This window comes from Fukomys damarensis, unplaced genomic scaffold (assembly GCF_012274545.1).
Source record: "Fukomys damarensis isolate Sample0158 unplaced genomic scaffold, DMR_v1.0_HiC HiC_scaffold_21, whole genome shotgun sequence".
NCBI lineage: Eukaryota > Metazoa > Chordata > Mammalia > Rodentia > Bathyergidae > Fukomys > Fukomys damarensis.
In genome coordinates, this window is record NW_022900933.1 from 18,378,996 (window position 1) to 18,397,374 (window position 18,379).

Sequence of the window (18,379 nt, forward strand, 5' to 3'; positions counted from 1 at the left end):
CCCCAATTTCGTGCTCCCCTGGGAGAAGGCCCCATGGTGATAGTAGTGATCTTTTGTTCTCTCAGTGGGCCCAGGTTCTGGAGTTCCAAGGCTCAGAAGCCCCACCTCTGCAGTCCCTTGTCCCCACCTGGGGGGGGTAACGGAGGAATGGGGGCGCTCACCCGGCTCCAGCAGAGAGGAGGTGGGGGCACAGTGCTCAGCTGGAGTCCTGCGCTCAAGGTAGTATTTTGGGAGTGACTGTGTCTGACCTGACCTGCTCCAGGGCCCCTGGCCACTTCCCCCCAAATGCATGAGGAATTTGTGGGCAGAAGAGCAAGGAGGGGACCAGGGTCAGCTGTGGCAGAAGGTAGGACAGACCCCTCCTTGCCCTTCTTTCCAGCACTGTCTTCCAGCACAGCATCGGCCCCTCCCGTGTGTACAGGGGTAGGTTTGTTGGGTGTTTTCTCATCTTGCCCCATTTCACCCTCACAGCAATCCTAGGGTGCAGGCACTGTGTTCCCACGTGTCATGGACAGGGACACTGAGTAGCAGAGAGGCCTGGGACTTGCTCAGACTGTGTGCCCACCCTGGAGAATGCAGCCCTGAACCTGGGCTCCCCGCCACTGTAAGCTGTCTCTGGGACCTCAGGCCATTCGAACCCTACAGCCTGGTTTCTTCTCGTGCCGGCCCCTTTCTGACCCATGCCTTGTGGGCCTGCCAGTCTCATGGCTTGTGTGGACTCTCCTCTTAGACCTCCCGCTCTGTGCCTGCACCAGGCTCATCCCACCCTTGGGGCCTGCCCACCTCCCCAGGAAGGTGAAATTCCTTTGGGACTGGAGAACAAGTTGCCTGTGAATAAATCATCACTGGGTCCGGCCTCATCAGCGCCAGCCCTCCGACAACTCTGGTCTCCTCCTGTGGGTTTCAGCCGGGGGGACCTTGCTCTCCTGTCCCCCTTCATACTCCCTTGCCGCCCCCACCCTACCATCATCCTTGTGTCTCAAGGAAAGGGCTTTGGGGGACCTCTGATGACCCCTATGAGCTTCCTACGTGGACCCCCAGGAAAGGTTAACTCTCCTGGGACCCCACCTCCTCTGCACATGCAACTCCTAGGAAAGGGGTTCTGGGCTCCTGCATGGGGTCCCTGCCAGACTGCAGCCCACGGAATGGGATACCTACTAATGTCCACCACGCCCACCCAGTGTTACCAAAAGCACTCTTCTGAATTCACAGAATGGCAGGAGCAAAGTCCTATCCCCAATTCTAAAGTGTGGGAGGAGCCCAAAAATGCACAAAAATATTACCCCAAACGGGATGGGAATTTTTTTTTAAAGTATAAATAACAAAGAGCTCTAATAAAATATCCAGAGCCTTTGATTTGCTAGTTTTGCTTCGGAGAACCAATTCTAAAGAAGTAACTCCAGGGAAGAGAAAGGAAGCACTGGGCCCAGGGAGATCTGCTGCAACACGGAACAGCTGCCTCGGGCAGAGCTGCGAGGTGATGGACACTTTAATGTGACAGTAGAATGTGGACCAGTTTTACATGATGTTTACGGGGAGAGTAGCAACATGGAACGTGGACGTGATAGCGAGATAAAGCCCCAAACTGCACAGATGACGTGTGCAGGGGATGGGAATAAGCTGGATGGAAATAATTTCAGTGTAAGGGAAGTGATTAGGAAAGTAACTTTCCTGCTTTAAAGTAATTTTCTTGTTTGAAGTAATACTGCAATTTTTTAAAAAAAATTGAATGGGGCAGGGGTAGTAACAGGCGACACAAGGAGTTGGCAATGCTTGATTTCTTCATCAAGAACATAGATGTGCCCGTTTTGTGATGATCAATGAACTATACACGTAGGATATGAGAGTAGAAAGATAGGTCGTTGGTACAGCTCAGTGGTAGCGTGCCCACTAGCAGGAGCGACGCCCTGAGATTCATCCATTACAAAAAAAGTAATGAAAAAGAAAGGTGAAAAAATTTTAAATGACATTTTAAAAAAAGGCAGTGAGCTCATGTTCAGTAAGACTCACTGTGAACTGTAGCCTACAGTCAGTAGATTTTAAGTTTTTTCCCCCTACAATGTCCTCTTATTCTAAGTTAATCATGACGTAGTTTTCTTGTTTTCTTTCTGAGATAGACTGGCCTCAAACTCACAATCCTCCTGCCTCAGCCTCCTGAGTACTTGAATTATATGCACGCATCACTGCCCCCAGCTCATGACTTATTTTAAAAATCATTTTCTCTGGGATTCTTTGAAGTGGATTCTTTTGGACAGTAAGAAAGTAGACGGAAGGACTTAAAGTATTTAATATCTGTGAAAACGCTGTATGACTGGTTCCTAAACTGCTAATCTTTTTTTTTTTTTTAATTGGGGATTGAACTCAGGTCCTTGTGCTTGCGAGGCAGGCCACCAAACCGCTAGCTAAATCCCTAGCCCATCAAACTGTGAATCTTATGATGGTCCCAGGCCATGGACAAGTGCAGATTCTTGGCCCACCCCAGCAGGTGTGGGGTGGAGTCTGAGAATGTGCATTTCAGACAGATCACCAGCAATACAGATGCCGGTGGCCTGTAGAATCCTCTTTGAGCCCTACAGTCACCCTTTAGAATCTCAAAGCACTGGCATCAAGGTATACTCTTTCTGCAAAACTGAAGGGGCTGCTGAGAGTAGTGGTGCACATCTGTAGTTGTAGCCAGTTGACAGGCTGAGGCAGGAGGGCCACAAGTTTAAGGCCATCCTGGGCAACTTAATATCTCAAATAACAAACAAACAAAAAGCCTGAGAGGGGCCGGGGATTTAGCTTAGCGGTTCTGCTGCCTGCCTTACAAGCCCAAGGACCCAAGTTTGATCTCCGGTACCAAAAAACAATTAATTTAAAAAAGCCTGAGAGGCTGTTCAGTGGTAAGAGCACCCTGGATTCCAGCCCTACCCCCACATACACACACAAAAAAGTTGCTGTTAAGTCTAGACAATAACAGTTCCTATTGTTTAGCATAATATGGCAGAAGTCATCTGGCGCTGTTTGTACAGAATGAATTTAACTGTAATTTGTGATGTCTTCCAAAAGTTCTAGCATAAGCTCAAATAAGCTGAGCATTCCTAATCCAAAAATCTAAAACCTGGCCTTCTGCGTGACACAAAATCTAAAACCCGGCCTTCCGCATGACACCAAAACTGGGAAATTCCACACCTGACCTTGTGTGGTAAGTCAGCATCAAAACACACGCACAACACAAATAGAGTCCAAAATCACTTTCAGGCTACGTGCATAAGGCATCTATGAAACGTATGAGAATGTTGTGTTTGGACTTGAGTTCGCCCCCAAGATATCTTGTGTGTGTGCAAATATTCCCAAATCCGAAGGAGAAAACCCTGAAATCTTCAGACAGTTCAGGTCTAACGGTTTCAACCTATGTTGGCATTGCCAGAGCTGAAAGGCAAACCCATTCAAGGGTGGGGAAATGCGGGGATGAAAGATGCGTTGGCACTGTATCGTGCCTTTTTAGAGGGAAACAGGCAGTAGACAGCACTGAGCGTGCACTCTGTGCCAGTCCTCTGCAGAGAGCTCTGCGTGGCCTGTCTCCTCTTGTCCTCAGTACCCCGTGTGTGTGCTGTCATCACGCCACTGCCCAGGGCCGCGTGGCTCACCCAAAGCCCATGGCTGGCCTGTGATAGAGGAGTGACGACTGAAGCTCACTCTGGCCCAGGCAGACCCCCATGGAGTCTCAGGAGGAAAGGCCAGTGAGGAGGAGAGGGGTCCAGAGAGAGGGCTGTCTGCAGGAAGACACAAGGAGACACACAGGGCTGGGGGATGAGTTGCTACGAGAGGCAGGTCTGGAGAAGATAAGCATGATTGGAAGGAAGAAGAAAAAAATGTACAGGAAAAGACTCAGGAAGCAATGTAAAGTGGCTAATATTTGCTCAGGCATTTAGGAGTCATAGAAATGCAACTCACAGGGCAGAAACTCCAAGAGCTCTTGTATCTGCTGAATCTAGGGTAGAGTCTGTCTTCCGGTATGGCTGAATCCAGGAGCCCTAGGGACTCTACTTCCCCTATTTTCTGACTTTTCTAAAGATGCATAATAGAAATAGAGTAGAGTTGGAATAAGGCTAGTGTCATATTGCCAGGGTCCAGTCTTCAGTGGCCTGAGAATTCTACTGGAGGACTATGGAGGCCTCCATGATGTGAAGGTGTTTCTTCCTCTCTTCCCTGGGTGAGTGCGGCAGATGGAGAGCTTTCTGTTGGCAGCCTGCAACCCTGCTGCACTGCTCTGGGCTGCTCTGGGTCCCACCTGGGGGGCCATCCTATCATGCTCTGTTTTATGGGTATCTGAACACCAGAGACTGAGAAGGGAGATTTGTTTCTTACAGGTTTGGGAGGTCCAAGGCCAAGGGACTACATGGGCATTGGTTGTTTACTCCATCCTGCAGGAGACAGACGAAATCGCCTCTTAAACATCCCACCTCTAAACATTGTTGCAATGAAGATTAAGTTTCCAACACAGGAACTCTGGGGGCACATTCCAACCCCAGTAGACGGGGAGCTCAGGAACAAGCTGCCTTTGTCTGTAGACGCCCCGAAGTGCACAGGAGAGAGCCCTGGGTGGTTGCAAAAACCTTCAGTGCGCAGGGGCGGGACTGCGGTGTGAGAACATCCTGGACACTGATTGGGGTGGTGGTGTAGCAGGCTGAATGTCTGCCTCTTCGGCACACACCCGTACCTTTGCCCGGCGCTCCCCGGTCTGCTGCTCCTCAGACTACTTTATCACGGGCTCTGCTGCTAGCCCGACTGTGGGGAGACTCAGATGCTGAAGATGTGCTGTCTTTCTGCCCCGCTGGCCTCAGATCCTAAGTACTTTCTACCGCTCTGGGGCTGCTCCATCCTGCCCTAGGACGAACTACTAATCGATATCTTTTGCAAGCACACCAAGAAGGACGCAGGAGGGTCACACGGAGTGGATTGACCTTATTCCCCTTGCCCTCCCCAGATGGAGGAAAGGCACTGTTCTGCTTTTGACCATGAGCTAGCAGAGGGCAAGATACCATGGCCAGGAAGGGCTTTGAAACATCAGGACATCTGCACAACCACTTTACCCTTGGCTTCTGCTCTGCCTGGAGGTGCTTACTCCCGACTCCGTCTGCCCTCATTTCATTGGTGAATAGGATCATGCATGAACACACCTGAGAACCAGGCCCTTGTTCATCACCTGTAGGCCAGTCTATACTGGAGAGGGCCCTGCCCATCCCAGTGTCCTCTAGTGTCCGAGCAGTTGGGCTGTGGTTCTCAGGCGTCTCTGCATGGGCTGTTATCTGATGCAGATTCCTTGAGGTGGGAGGCTAGGGTATGAGAGGGACCTCCAGGCAGTAGCTCTCTGCCGCAGCAGTGAGGAGAGGTGAGCTCAGCTGTGGCAGGCAAGATAGGCTCTGTCTCTCCACTACCTCCCAAAGCTGCTTTGCAGCAGAAATGGTCAGTGTTTAAATATTTCCAAAATTAAGAGGTAAGAGTAACATATGTACTTCTAGGAGTTGTCTGAGCGGAAGGCAGGAAGATTTGCAAGGACATGGAAAATCTTGAGACTCAAGTACCTATGGGTGTTGGCTTAGCATAAGGAAGACTTGAAACAGATACACAGCCCCTCTCGTAATGACCCTGACCCTGTAGCCTCATTCCCGACACTGCATGGGACTCTGGCGTAACAGAAATTGGTCTCTGTTGCTGGGAGCCATACAGGCAGGTGGGTGGAGGATGGTGCTGGCTGGCCGCACCCTGCTTACTCCTGGTGGGGAGCTGTGGATAGGACTCACGTAGGGCTGCCCCTGACTAATGCCTCAGCTGCACTCTGCTGTAGGGGTGCTGAGTTCACCAAAGTCCAGTGCAGTGTGGACACTGGATATGACATAATGAAGAAGTCGGCTCCTTCTCCCCAGCGTTGAGGTCAGAATTTCCACTGAGAAAGAGAGGGGAACCAGTGTCTGCTGACCACTTGCTACACACCACAAACTGTGCAAAGGTTTTTATACCCTACCCTGCGCTAAGAGAGGTGTATGTTGTTTCAGGGTCACATTGCTGATAAAGAGCAGAGCAAAGATTGGAACTCAAGTCTGTAAGACTGCGTTCTCCTTTCCCAGTACTGACACATGGACGTTGTACCTGATTTGGGATCCATGTGGACGCCATGATGCTGGCTGAGAACCACCAAGCCACACTACCCACGCCAACAAGCTTGGTACTCAGCCAGTGTGCTGCCAGGACAGCCACTGAAGTGTTGGCTTAACGTGTTTTGTTTTGAGACAGGGTCTCACTGTGTAACTAGTTAAGCCTGGCCTTGAACTATAGAGCCCAGGCTGGCCTCAAACTCATGGCAGTTCTCCTGCCTCAGCCTCCCAAGTGCTGGGATTACAGGCGTGCGCCATCATATCAGGCTGACTTCATTCTTAATGAGTGGCTAGGACACTGACCTAGAAGCAAGGGCTTTGGGGAAGCCGTTAACTTTTAACTATGGCCTCCTCTGACATACCCTCAGGCTTTCCGGGGAGATCATTTTGATTTGTAATGGTAGCTCTTCCTTCCTTTCTTCCTCTTTCTGTCTCTGTCTCATTTGTAGAGAACTCCGATTTTAACGATACCACTTAGATTTTCAAAGCCTGCTTCAGTGAGGCTAGGGACTCCTTTGGCTCCCAAACTCCTGGGGTGGGAGAAGGACCGGATGAGAACAGGATGGTCCTTTCTCTCCGCTTGCTTAAACCAGAGCCACTACTTTTGTGCTCTTTATGTATTAGTTTTCTATGTGCACGTCCATCTGATGAATGACTATTTCTGGCTCCTTTTTAAAGCTTGCAAACCAGTGCTTTCAAATGATGCTTTTGCGATCGCATAGGGAAAGATGTGTCTGTTTGTGGGGGAGCCTCTCCCCTGAGGATTGAAGAAGAGACTGAGCGCTGCTAAGGAGCTGATCCCTGTACAGACCCATCCTCTAGCCCCTCGTCTGATATGGGAGCAAGAAGGGAATCTCCTTGCTTGAATGGTGAAGTTAGCCAGGATGCAAGGAATAAAAGGAAAGGCGCTTTGGTTGATGTTGGAAGAGACAGGAAAATAAAATCACCTACTTGTGCCCATCGTGGCCTTTCAGGTTGGGAAGAGAAGGTCTAGGAGGCAATGAGCCCTCCTTACTTGACTGGGGAATTTCTTCTGCCTCCAGAGGGGACCACCTGACTTCTTGGTGTATTTGCAGAAACCCTTCGAGGGCATCCAGCTGGCTGCAGGATCGCTGCCCATTTGAACCCGCTCCAACCAAGCAAATTGGCCCTGATGGGGAAAATTCTTCTTGGCAGTAGACTGCCCTCCTTTTCGTCACCTCCTCTTTCTTCCGGCTGCTGCCCTTTACTTTCTCCAAGGCACAGAGAGTTAAAATACCTGCTTCGGCATCATTCCATGAAGTCACTTGCTTTCTTCCCCCACGCCGCACTCCTTCGCACCCTCTCCTCCCCTCTGTGCCGAGAGCTCACCTCACTCTCACGGGAAGAACCTTTCTCCAGGGGATGGCCGGGGCTTACTAGACATGGGGACCACGGGCATGAGCTGGCCCGCACCGGCCTCTCATACCGTCCCAGACACCCCCTGTGGTCAGGTTTCCAGGCTAGTCCACGGGGGTTTCCGCCTTTGCCATAAGATGCTGCACTGGTGTCTGTTACTTTTCTCTCATTGCTGAGACAAAAGACCCGAAACCCAAAGTTAAAGGGGCAAAGGTTTATTTGGCTGACAGTTCGTAGAGATTTCAGTCCAAGTTTGTTGGCTCCAGGGCAGAGCGGCGCATGGCAGAGGGCTTCACAGAGGAGAAACAGTTCCTTCGGTCAGAAGGCAGCAAAAGCAACCAGGGACCTTAGTGTCTTTCTGTCCCTTTTATCTTATCCAGACCACTTAAAGCGGACAGCACTCACCCGCTCAATCCTAGTGCCCTTGAGCCCAGCATTGTACCGTGCATCAATTCCAGCGTCACACACTGTAGATCCAGCCACCTCTGAAAAAGTCACCCCACCTATGACCGCCTGAGGCTTTGGGGGCCATCTAGACCCAGCTGTAACAACCGGCTTGGACTCTGTTGGTGACATAACGGAATGGACCGAGTACAGCTGAAGGATCAGCTTGACTTGTGCTCTAACTCCAGGCTATCCTCTGGCTTGGAGTCACCCTCACAGCTTCATTTTCCTTATCAATAAAACAGAAAGCCGGGCTTGGTGGCGCACGCTTGTAATCCCAGCACTCGAGAGGCTGAGGCAGGAGGATTGCTGTGAGTTTAAGACCAGCCTGGGCTACATAGTGAGTTCCAGGTCAGTCTCAACTACATAGTGAGACCCTGTCTCAAAAAACAAAATAAAACAGAAAGTGATTTTACCCACTTGGATGTGAGCTTTCCCTGGGGTAGGATGCTGGCAGAGCACTGAGCGATTGCTTAGGAATTCTGACTTTCTTGACCCTCCTTTGGCTCCCAATCACTGAGCCCGAAAACTCAGGCAAGTTGGTGAACCCTTGTGTCCCATGAAAAAGAGGTAGGAAAATGCTGGTTTTAGTAATTGACTAAAACAGAAACCAACCATGTGGTCTAATAACAAAAGGAGTTTCTGCCTTTCTTGTTGGTATTTGATGAGAGAGAATTATTCAACTGGAGAAAGATAGGTTTCATGAACAAATGATGAAGATGCTGAGATCTCTGAACCCTTTTGTGAGCTCAGAGATGGCGGTTACTGATCAGTTTGGAGATGAAACCTCTTTAAAATGTCCTAGGGTGATGTAGACAGTTGCCTTTTCTCTGTTTGTCAGGACCACCTACCCAGCTGGTGGCGAGGCGGGTGGTAGAGGAAGAGACAAAAACAACTGGGCCAAGGGAGGGGGTGAGCGAGGTTGGGCCAGAGTTTAAGTGTTTGACACCTGGGTTGAGTGTCTTTTCCCCCAGTACTGGTGGATGAACCCAGGGCCTTTCATTGACCTGCACCCCATCCCTTCATATTTATTAGCTTGCCACATGGGCTCCCTAAGTTGCTCAGACAGACACAACCTTGTGATCCTCCTGCCTCAGTCTCCCAAGTGCTGGATTTACAAGCATGCCCCATCACCATACCAACCATCTGCCCTATAATCAAAACTATTCTTAGTAATAATTACATAATGATTAATAATATTTTCCTGATTTTTGATTAATTTAAAACTAAACCATAAACAGGTGAATTATTCAAATTCAGTAAAAATCTGTCATGCATGAACTAATATTTGAACAATAGATACCACATCTCATAATTCCTGTTTTTTTTGTTGTTGTTGTTGTTTTTTGTTTTTTTACTGTTTTCCATTTTAAATGGAAATAATAATTCCAAGAGAGGGCTGGGACTGTAGGACAGTGGTAGATTACTTGCCTGTCACATCCAAGGCCCTGAGTTCAATCCCAGCTGCATGGGGGGAAAAAAAAGCAAGTATTTCCGCGTATAACTCTCAATTTGACATGAGGTGACAGTAGAGAATCTGAGTCTACCTATGTAATATGTTGGTTTATTTTCAGTGCTTGAAAATACACTCCAAAATAATTGATTTGAGAAGACGCCATATAATATCAAGTTAATCTGTGTGCTGTAAATGTGTCTTATATTTGAATAAAAAGGAAACACTTTTGAAATGTAAAAAAAAAAAAAGAGAAAATTCAGATGATCGCATGGCGTAGCCACACTGAAGTGACTCGTGTGTCTTGTCTTTAAAATCGCTGCTTTCATTGTTTATTTGATTCTACTGCTTGAATCACAGGTGCTGAGATCCAAAATCACTTTCACCCGATTTGAGCCATCCAATTTATTCTTGAAAGTGTCCATGTGTGTGTCTGAGACCCCCTAACTGCCACGTCGGGTACAACTTTTATTAAAGACTAGTCAATAAAAACATGCCAGTCTGAGGTTTGCACATATTACTAAAATTTAACAGCAATGGCGACAACTGTTTAGAATTTAGGCCCAGGAAAGATTTCCGGGGGGAGGAGTATTTTAGTATTGATACTGTTGTGGCTTTGCCAGAGCGAGGAGGAAGGTAACAGGAAGCCTGAGTCCGAGTCAGTCCTACTACCATTTCTACCTGGCCCTCTTGTTGCTTGCTGACCTGGTGGTCTACTCTCACCCCCTTCCCACCTATACCACCAGCTGTGGCAGACACTGTTGGCTGCCTACCCAAGAGCCATTCCTGCTTGAGCTCCTAAGGAAGTGGGTTTCTTTGTTATTAAAAATTAGGGCTGGGGATTTAGCTCAGTGGTTCCACCACCTGCCTCGCAAGCACAAGGACCCAAGTTCGATCCCTGGTATGAAAAAAAAAAAAAAAAGTAGCTGGGCATGGCAGCATGTGCCTGTAATCCCAACACTCAGGGAGGCTGAAGCAGGAGGATCACAAGTTTGTGCACAGGAAGAGAAACCCTGGTTCAAAATAAAAAATAAAGAAGTGGCTGAGGATTTAGCTCAATGCAAAGGCCTGGGTCCAGTCCCTGGACCATGAAACGAAACAAAATATCAAAATGCTCAGGAAAATCTAGCCTTTCTTCTCCCTTCAGGAAGTTAACATATTTTCAGCCAACCGTGGCAAGTCAATTCTCCTTAGACAGTGATTGGTTTTGAGTACCCACGTGACTGGATTTTGGCCAATAAAAGTAAGGACAAATCTGTTGGGGTGGGGATGGAGAGCTCCTGGGAAAGATTTTTCTCCGCACTAAATGCAATCAAGCTGAGTATGATGTTGTACACCTGTGATCCCAGCTGCTTGGGAGGCTGAGGCAGGAGGATTCAGGTTTAAGGCCAGCCTGGACAATTTGATAAGACTCTGTCTCAAAATAAAATAGAAAAAAGACTGTAGCTCAGTGGCAGAGTGCATCGCATGATATTCTGGATTCAATCCCCAGTACCAAAAAAAAAAAAAGAAAGAGAAAAGAAAAAAAAAGAAAGCAAATCCAAAATAAACTAAAGAAACAAGGAGTGGCACTTTCCTTGGCATAAACACACCTGTGCCTTCTCCCCTTCCTGGATTTGGACACAGTGTAGTGAGGAAGTTATTCTCAGCCTACAAGAGCCATCCTTCCGCCATGGCAGTCCAAGCAGGAGGCAGAAGTCTGCTAACGATGGGCCAACAGAGATGAACGCCCTGACCCTGGAATGTTTTCTGGGTGAGCTGATGGCCTCTTACTCTCTAAGCCTTTGTCATTTTATGCTCCTGCTGCCGGAAGCCAAAGCACCTTGGAGGTTCAGCTGGATGTGTGTGCACATGGGAAAAAGATGGTCCTCTGAAGGTAGTTTATTTCAGGACAGTGAAAACGAGGGAAAGGCAGAGCACAACAGGTCCCTGATCTCCCAGATACAGTGGGAGAAGAAAGCAAGCAGGGATGTTGGGCCAGACAACCATTGGTTGGCTTTAGATGGCACCAATGACCCGGATATCTTGGTGACCCGAGCGGAACCAGAGTTCTGAGAGGTGGCTGGATGGACAGAGCAGGGCAGGGTCCACTTGGGCCTTTATAAGAGAGTGAAGTGTAACTCACAGGCTACAGACAGGAGCCCATCAGCCACTGTAGTCACCCCACCCTCCCCAATCAAAGAGGCGGTGTAAATAGTAAAACAGGCCCAGGGGAGAGGAAGTCAGTGGCCCCAGGCCAGGCACTGATACAGTCTTTGCCCTGCTTCTCTAGAAAACAGAGCCCTGAAGCCAGGATTAAAAAAGTGATGCATACTTGGGACCGAGAAAGCCCAGGGAACCAAAGATAATGGGGAAAGTGAGATGAAGAGAGGTGCCACTCTGCCCTCCACATCCAACCTCACAGGACTGAGTGGGCTGCTCCGGCCGCTCTGGATGGTTTTGAAAGAAATCCCACAGGAAGTGGCACACCGGGGAGAGAAAGGGAGGATGTTGGGACTTTCTTCACCTCCTCAGCTCTAGAAGCCAGATCTCACGCCCAGAACGTGGAGGCGAGACTCTCCCACTGGGGTGTTGACAGAGAGAAACTAAGGAGCAATCTGAGGACCCGAGAAAACCCCAGCCACTCGCGTGTGGAATGTCTGGGCCCAAGTAGTCGTCCTTTAGTGGGCAGGGGCCACCCACCCTTCCTTGCCCCGCATTTTCCCCTCATCTTGTGAAGCTCACACACCCTCCCAAAGGCCTTTGACCCCTTCTCCTCCTTCCTTCTGGTCCCTTTCACATCACCCTTCCAGTTTGCTTTCCAAGCAAGTCCCCGGGGTGAGTGTAAACCTCTATCTATGCCTCCAGCTAAAGTAAAGAGGGATTATTGATGCTCCCTGCTCTGCTGGCTGGTAGAATTACCCCAAAGCCGTGTTTATCACGCCATGGAGCTGGATGCCATGTTTAATGTGCTATCTGCGTTGACCCCAGGTGTCTCTCTGCATCACCGCTCTCCCACTGGCGGGCCCACAGTCTGTGGCTCGGCCGAGGGTCGTTGCTGACAAGTGTATTACTGGTGTTTATCCATATTAAATCTTGCATTGGTGACTGCCTTTTGCCCATTTTTCTAAACTCTCAATGGTTCTCCTACAGATTCCCTTCCTGCCTTGTCTTGCCCTTCTTGGAAAGGCAGATTCTCTTTAGTCAGAAATCCTATTGTAGCTCTGTGTTCTCACCTGCTTAGGAAGAATAAAGACATTACAGATGGCCCTGCTACCAGCCTGAGCTTTCATCTGGACTTGGTACTGACCCATTCGTAATGACATCATTGAGAGCAGTGGGAAGCTCACTGACGGGACTACCGCACACAGTGGGGAGGCAGTGGTGGGCTGGCATGTTTTTCATGTAAGAGTACAGTTAAAGCGATCGTTGTAACCATGCTTTATATAGGTGCAACACTTTACACTTTACAAAACACCTCCATTTACTTTTTCCCTAAACCCTGGAAGCATCTACAATTTATTTTTTTCTCTCCGCAAAACATTTTACTAGAGCTAAATGAAGGTGCATTTTATTTTGAAAAATAAGTAAGAAGTTTACCTCGATTGCGCCACTAGACTATAAAAACATATTCAAATATCCTGAGTTTTGAATTGTATGATATCAATGCTGGGAAGACAAGCTCAGCCAACAAGTTTCATTGTTCCCACATTTAAGTGTTTGGGGTACCTTAAAGTTAAGTTTCATGGATTTCATAGTTTCCCTAAGATAGTTATCCTTGAGGATGGAAATAGAGATTGGGGGTGTAATCCAGAATCTGTGAGTTTACAAAGCAAACTGTTTGCTCTTTCTGTGGCTGCTGTTGACCATGGAGATTGTGGCAGTCAAAACTATCATTAAGCCACAGAGAAGTCTTTCTTATACCAATGATAAGTCTCTAGAAACCAACTGCTTATGCTATTTCAAGACAACTATGTGTTATTCTTACATGGGTGCCAAAATCTCAAGGAGTCAGATGATAAATTAATATGTGACACAGACAAAAATAAGGTCAAGTTTCTTTGTTGTAAGAAACCACAATCCACTGTAATAGAAAATATATAATTAGATAGATCATTCATTCAGTCAATGGCTAGTTGTTCATTGCCTCTTAGCTACCAAATACTGTAACACCTGGTCGTCTTTCTTGCACATCCTCCTCGTTGTCCTTCTTCCTTCCCCCTCCTCCCTTCTCTTTGTGCCCCTCCTACTTCTGTTTTTCTCCCATAGAAATTTGGCAGGGGACAAAGCTCTTACAGCTATGGTCCTATTCTCATGGTGATCGGGAGGAAAAAAAGACCTTTGTTTCTAGGAAGCAACACACGTTCTTTTCCTAGTCCCCCACCTGCCAGCTCACTGCAGTCGCCACTGCACCCAGGGCTGCAGGAACAGGGCATCTTGGTGGTGAGCAGAGATTTGGAATAAACTATTCATCTGTGTGGATGAGAATGGGATCTGGAGGTGTGGGGAAAAATAACAGAGCTTTGAAATACCTGGAAGTTATCCTAAGATCCCTGGTAGAGATTTCAGATAATGAAATGGATGACGGTTAGTGTGGGAGAGAACCCAACCATTTATGCACTCAAGATGTCCCCTTCGTATTTTATTTGGTGTCATGGCAGCAGTGCTAATAGGACGTGAGCCTTCTTGCCCCAATAATGGCCCATTACAGCTTCAGGAAAAGCCATCATGTTTCCCAGCATTTATCTGTCAGCAGGAGACTATTATGGAGCACAAACTCACATTGTATTAGCGTTATCAGTTAATTATGATCCTCGGATGAGAGCCAGCCAATGGGCTGACAGTGAGCTGACCACCACTAGGGGATATAACCCCATACCCCAAATAGAAACGTGAGGAAGACAGTGGGTCCACAGAGGTGTGTGGTCAGGGACACTCCTCCAGCCAGGAGCCCAGGGAGCACTGTCCCCAGAGATGCTCAGGTTAGGCTCCCCTTCCAGGCCAGGCCCACCGTAGCCATTCATCTCGGCCTTTCAATGGATGCCCTGCCCGGACTCATCTTCTGCAGCCCTCACTGCGGGGTGGAGCAGAAACAAGCATTGCTGGAGATTCAGACAGCTCTGTCGAGGCATCCTGCCCTTCCTGGGTTGGTGGTAAGAAGTGGTGGCACATGTGGGGCGTTTCCCAAGGCATCATTCCCACCTGGAGTCTTGGCTTCAGGGAATGTGGGTGTGGGTGAGGTCAGGGATGGCGTAATCAAACAATTAGCATTCCCTTGTGCACTAGGCTCTGGGAGCAGACAGCGATCCTCCATATATACCTGATGGGTCTTCTCAGCAAAGGAGAAAGCTAGCAAGACCGCTAGTCTTCTGGACTAACGTGGGCTTACTGCCTGCTGCTGAGCTACCAGGCTTGAAAAAAGCAAAAAACCTTCTCTAAGGGGGAAATTCAAGGGACAATGCTTGCTTCTGCCTTATTTGTACAAAAATGACTGGTGTCAGGGGAAGCTGATTCAAGGGAGGGAAGATACAACCACAACCAGGCTCCACGAAGGGTAAGGATCTCCACTGGACCTTTGGCAAGGGATGCTGTGCTGGGGTCAGGTGCACAGATTATGAAAGACCATGAGACGTGCAGGAGCAGGCATTAAGACAGCCTCCTGAGGGCTGAGCCAGGCTGTGATTGGAAACGGGGGTGGGAGGGTGGGTGCTTAATGTGGACCTGTGTTTGCACAGATCCAGGATCTACCATGATTTGTGTCCCTACAGAGATACAGGCTTGGGGAACAGAGCGGGCTATGCTGTCTGTGACTCTGCTTCCTAATTACCTGCCATGGAGCATGACAGTAGATCAGGAAATTGGTCCACAGTGCTTCCTTTTGCCCTCCTAGGAGACAGTCTGGGGACACAGGCAGCTATGTCCTCAGTGCCTACCAGGTGAAGTGTGTATGGAGAGAGATTGTTCTTGGTGGCTTTTTATAGTCCTTGGCAAAGAGCTTGCACTGAGCAAAGAAGGAGTGAGGGAAAGGGAAGGGATCTGCCAACAAAGATTTAGAAGTAGAACAAGTAGAGATTCAGAGGCCACCAATGGCGTATTTTGCCAGTTATTCCCTGTATGACCTTGGGTAGGACATTTCACCTTACAGATGTACAGAGTTCTTGATTTGTCAGGCCCAATGACAGTCCTAAACACAGGCGCCCTTTGACTTATAGGGTTACACTCCATAAAGCCATTGTAACTAAAACTATCAATAAGTTGAAAGTGCATCGAATAAACACACCTCGCCTACCAAACATCACAGCCACACTGCACGCTGTAGACTAGGAGCTGGCTTTGAGCTGCAGCTCGATGCTGCTGCCCAGCACCACAGGGGAGCACTGGACTGCATGCCTCCCAGGCCAGGGAAAGAACGCAATCCAAAATCTGAAGTACGGTTTCTTCTGCATCTGAATGGCTTTCTCACCATAGTAAAGCTAAAAAATCATGCCAAACCATATAAATTGAGGACTGTAATTCCTTGAGTTGAGCCTTCCTAGCTGTAAGATTTCATGAGCGTAACAAATATCTATTTAACTGAGTTTGTCACAAAAACAAAGTGAGCTGCTGTTACCTTATACCCTGTGTGATTACTACATCTAGTGCTTTTTGTCCTATTCCCTTTGGCTGCCTTGCCCGTTTGGGGTATCAGTATTGGATGTAGGATAGTGAAGGGATGGCTCAGAACTTCTGCTGAGTGAATGTGGAAAATAGGAAATTATGATTGGCTAAATACATTTCATGTTCAAACAAGGAATCCAAAAGCTTTGCCCACCCCATTCCACCCCCTGTACAACCTTTGTTTTCTGGAGCAGAGATGACCTTCATAAGGTCATATGAAGACAGGACCAGATCCCAGAGTGCAGTGTACATTCGCACACTGTGACCTCTGCAGCCAGAGGCATGGATCCCAAACCTAGCTGTGGGGAGGAGCCCATCCTCCACGGGCTGGCTGAGGATGGCCAGGTTTGCCTGGTGTATCACAGGAGGTGCTGGATCGTGGCACCAGGGTATCCCAGCCTGCTGGTCCCCTAGCAGTGGGCTCATTTTTGCTTGAGGGACAATAGAAAACACAGGGCTCAGAGCTGTGGGGAGGACCTGGACGGGCACAAGCCAGAGTGCTCCCTGGAGTCTCAAGAACCTCCTTGCTGCTCTGAGGAATAAGGGGTGATGCTCTCAGCTTGTGCCCCAGGACCTTGGAGGCAGAGGATAATCGTGTATAGGTCAGGCCCCATTGGGTGCTGGGAATTTTGCAGGGAAACAGAGTAGACACAGTCCCTCCCCTTAGGGGTCTTACTGTCCAGTGAGGTAAGAGTAGAGGCGGAGGTGTCACACATGCCCTTATATTCATGATGGCAAACTGCAATCGACAACTTGAAGCAGGAGGTTCTGGTGGTGTCTGGAAAGTGGGGATTTTGGGTGGGAGGTGCAAAGATGGGCTTAAAGGAGTGTGGCATGGACTACTGAGGTCCTGGAAAGAGATGGGGTCAAGGAAAACATCTATGCAGCCCCCTTTCTGCCTCTAACGAAGCATCTATGTGATTAAACTTTTTTCTGAGACTGCTGGGGGTCTGCTGACAGCAGACACCTCCATCCATCCTTAGGGAGATCTCATTCCTCCACTTCCACACATACGGAAAATCTCCACTCCTTTCCCAGCCCCCACGGCGACATTTATCCAAGTAGCATCATCTGTGAGGCTGTGAGGCTGCTGCCTGTTTCCCCGGCCTTTTCCTGGGTGGCTGGCCCTCCTGGGGTTCCCCATCACCCCCCTCCCTGCTTTAGTCCTGAAGTGCATGACACTGCCTGTAGTTACACTTCATTTAGACATTTTGATGATAAATTTATGTCTTCCCCCCTACCGCTCATTGTTTTCTGCAGAATATAGGAGAATAAGGTGGTGGTCTCTCCTGAGAGCTTTTTGAAATAGTTCTATACCTACCTCACCACACACACTCATTTGAATCATCAAACTGATTATTATCCTTATGTCGGGCACATCTCAAAAGATGAAAAGCCCCACAGAAGGACTAGGGCTTGACTTACAGCTCAGTTTGGTCCTGTGGCAGCCCATAATACTCTGGTTCATAGGAGGGGCAGGGATGCTATGCAGGTGTGTATTTGAAAGTGTCTGCTTGTGCCTCGCCGTGGCAGGTTCATTGGGGGTTTTAACCAGGATACATTTCCCTAAGCAGACAAGGATTTACAGTGGTGCTTGTGCCCCTGGGCCATTGCTCAGTCGCAGTGAGCATATTACGGATGCACATCCTGCATCTGGTCTCACGTTAACGGTGGTTCCGAAGTGACTGGCCCAGGTTAGGGAAGCCCGGATCTATTCCTCTTAGGCTCTTTCGTTGGCCCTCACCTGCCTGTCTGACCCTTTGCACATTTGGGCTCCAAACACAAGGTTTGAGGTTGTGAATGTCAAAGGCGCTGGCCGCTACTCAAGGGTGCGGAGATGGGAAAATGTGACTCACTCTTCATTGGAAAACAAACCCATTCCCGACGGCTGAGAGGTGCCAGTTAAAAGAAGGGACAATGGGGGGAGCAGATAAGCAACAAATCGTCCCCCACCCCAGTCCTGCCAGGCAGTTGGACCTTTTCTGCCCCTTTATCCGTGAAAGCACAATCTTTGGGCTCTAAAATCCAGCCTCCTACTCCTTAGGAGGTGTGGACCTTGCGCGTCCGCCAGTCCGCTGGAGCGTCTCCTTCCATTAAAGTCTCCCGGCTGCCCCCTCCCCCCACCCCGGCTGGATTCTGTCACTTTAAGTCCAGCCCCTGAGAGATAGCCAATAGGAGCCAAACCATACATCAGTCGCTCAGCCTTAAAGCTACAGTAGGGTTAGTGGGCTCCAAGTCTCGGGCGCCTCAGCCTCCTCCGCGGCTTCGCATCCCCTCTGCCCGCTCTCTCCGCTCGGAGCGCGTGGATGAGTGGGAGCGCGGGGCGGTGAGC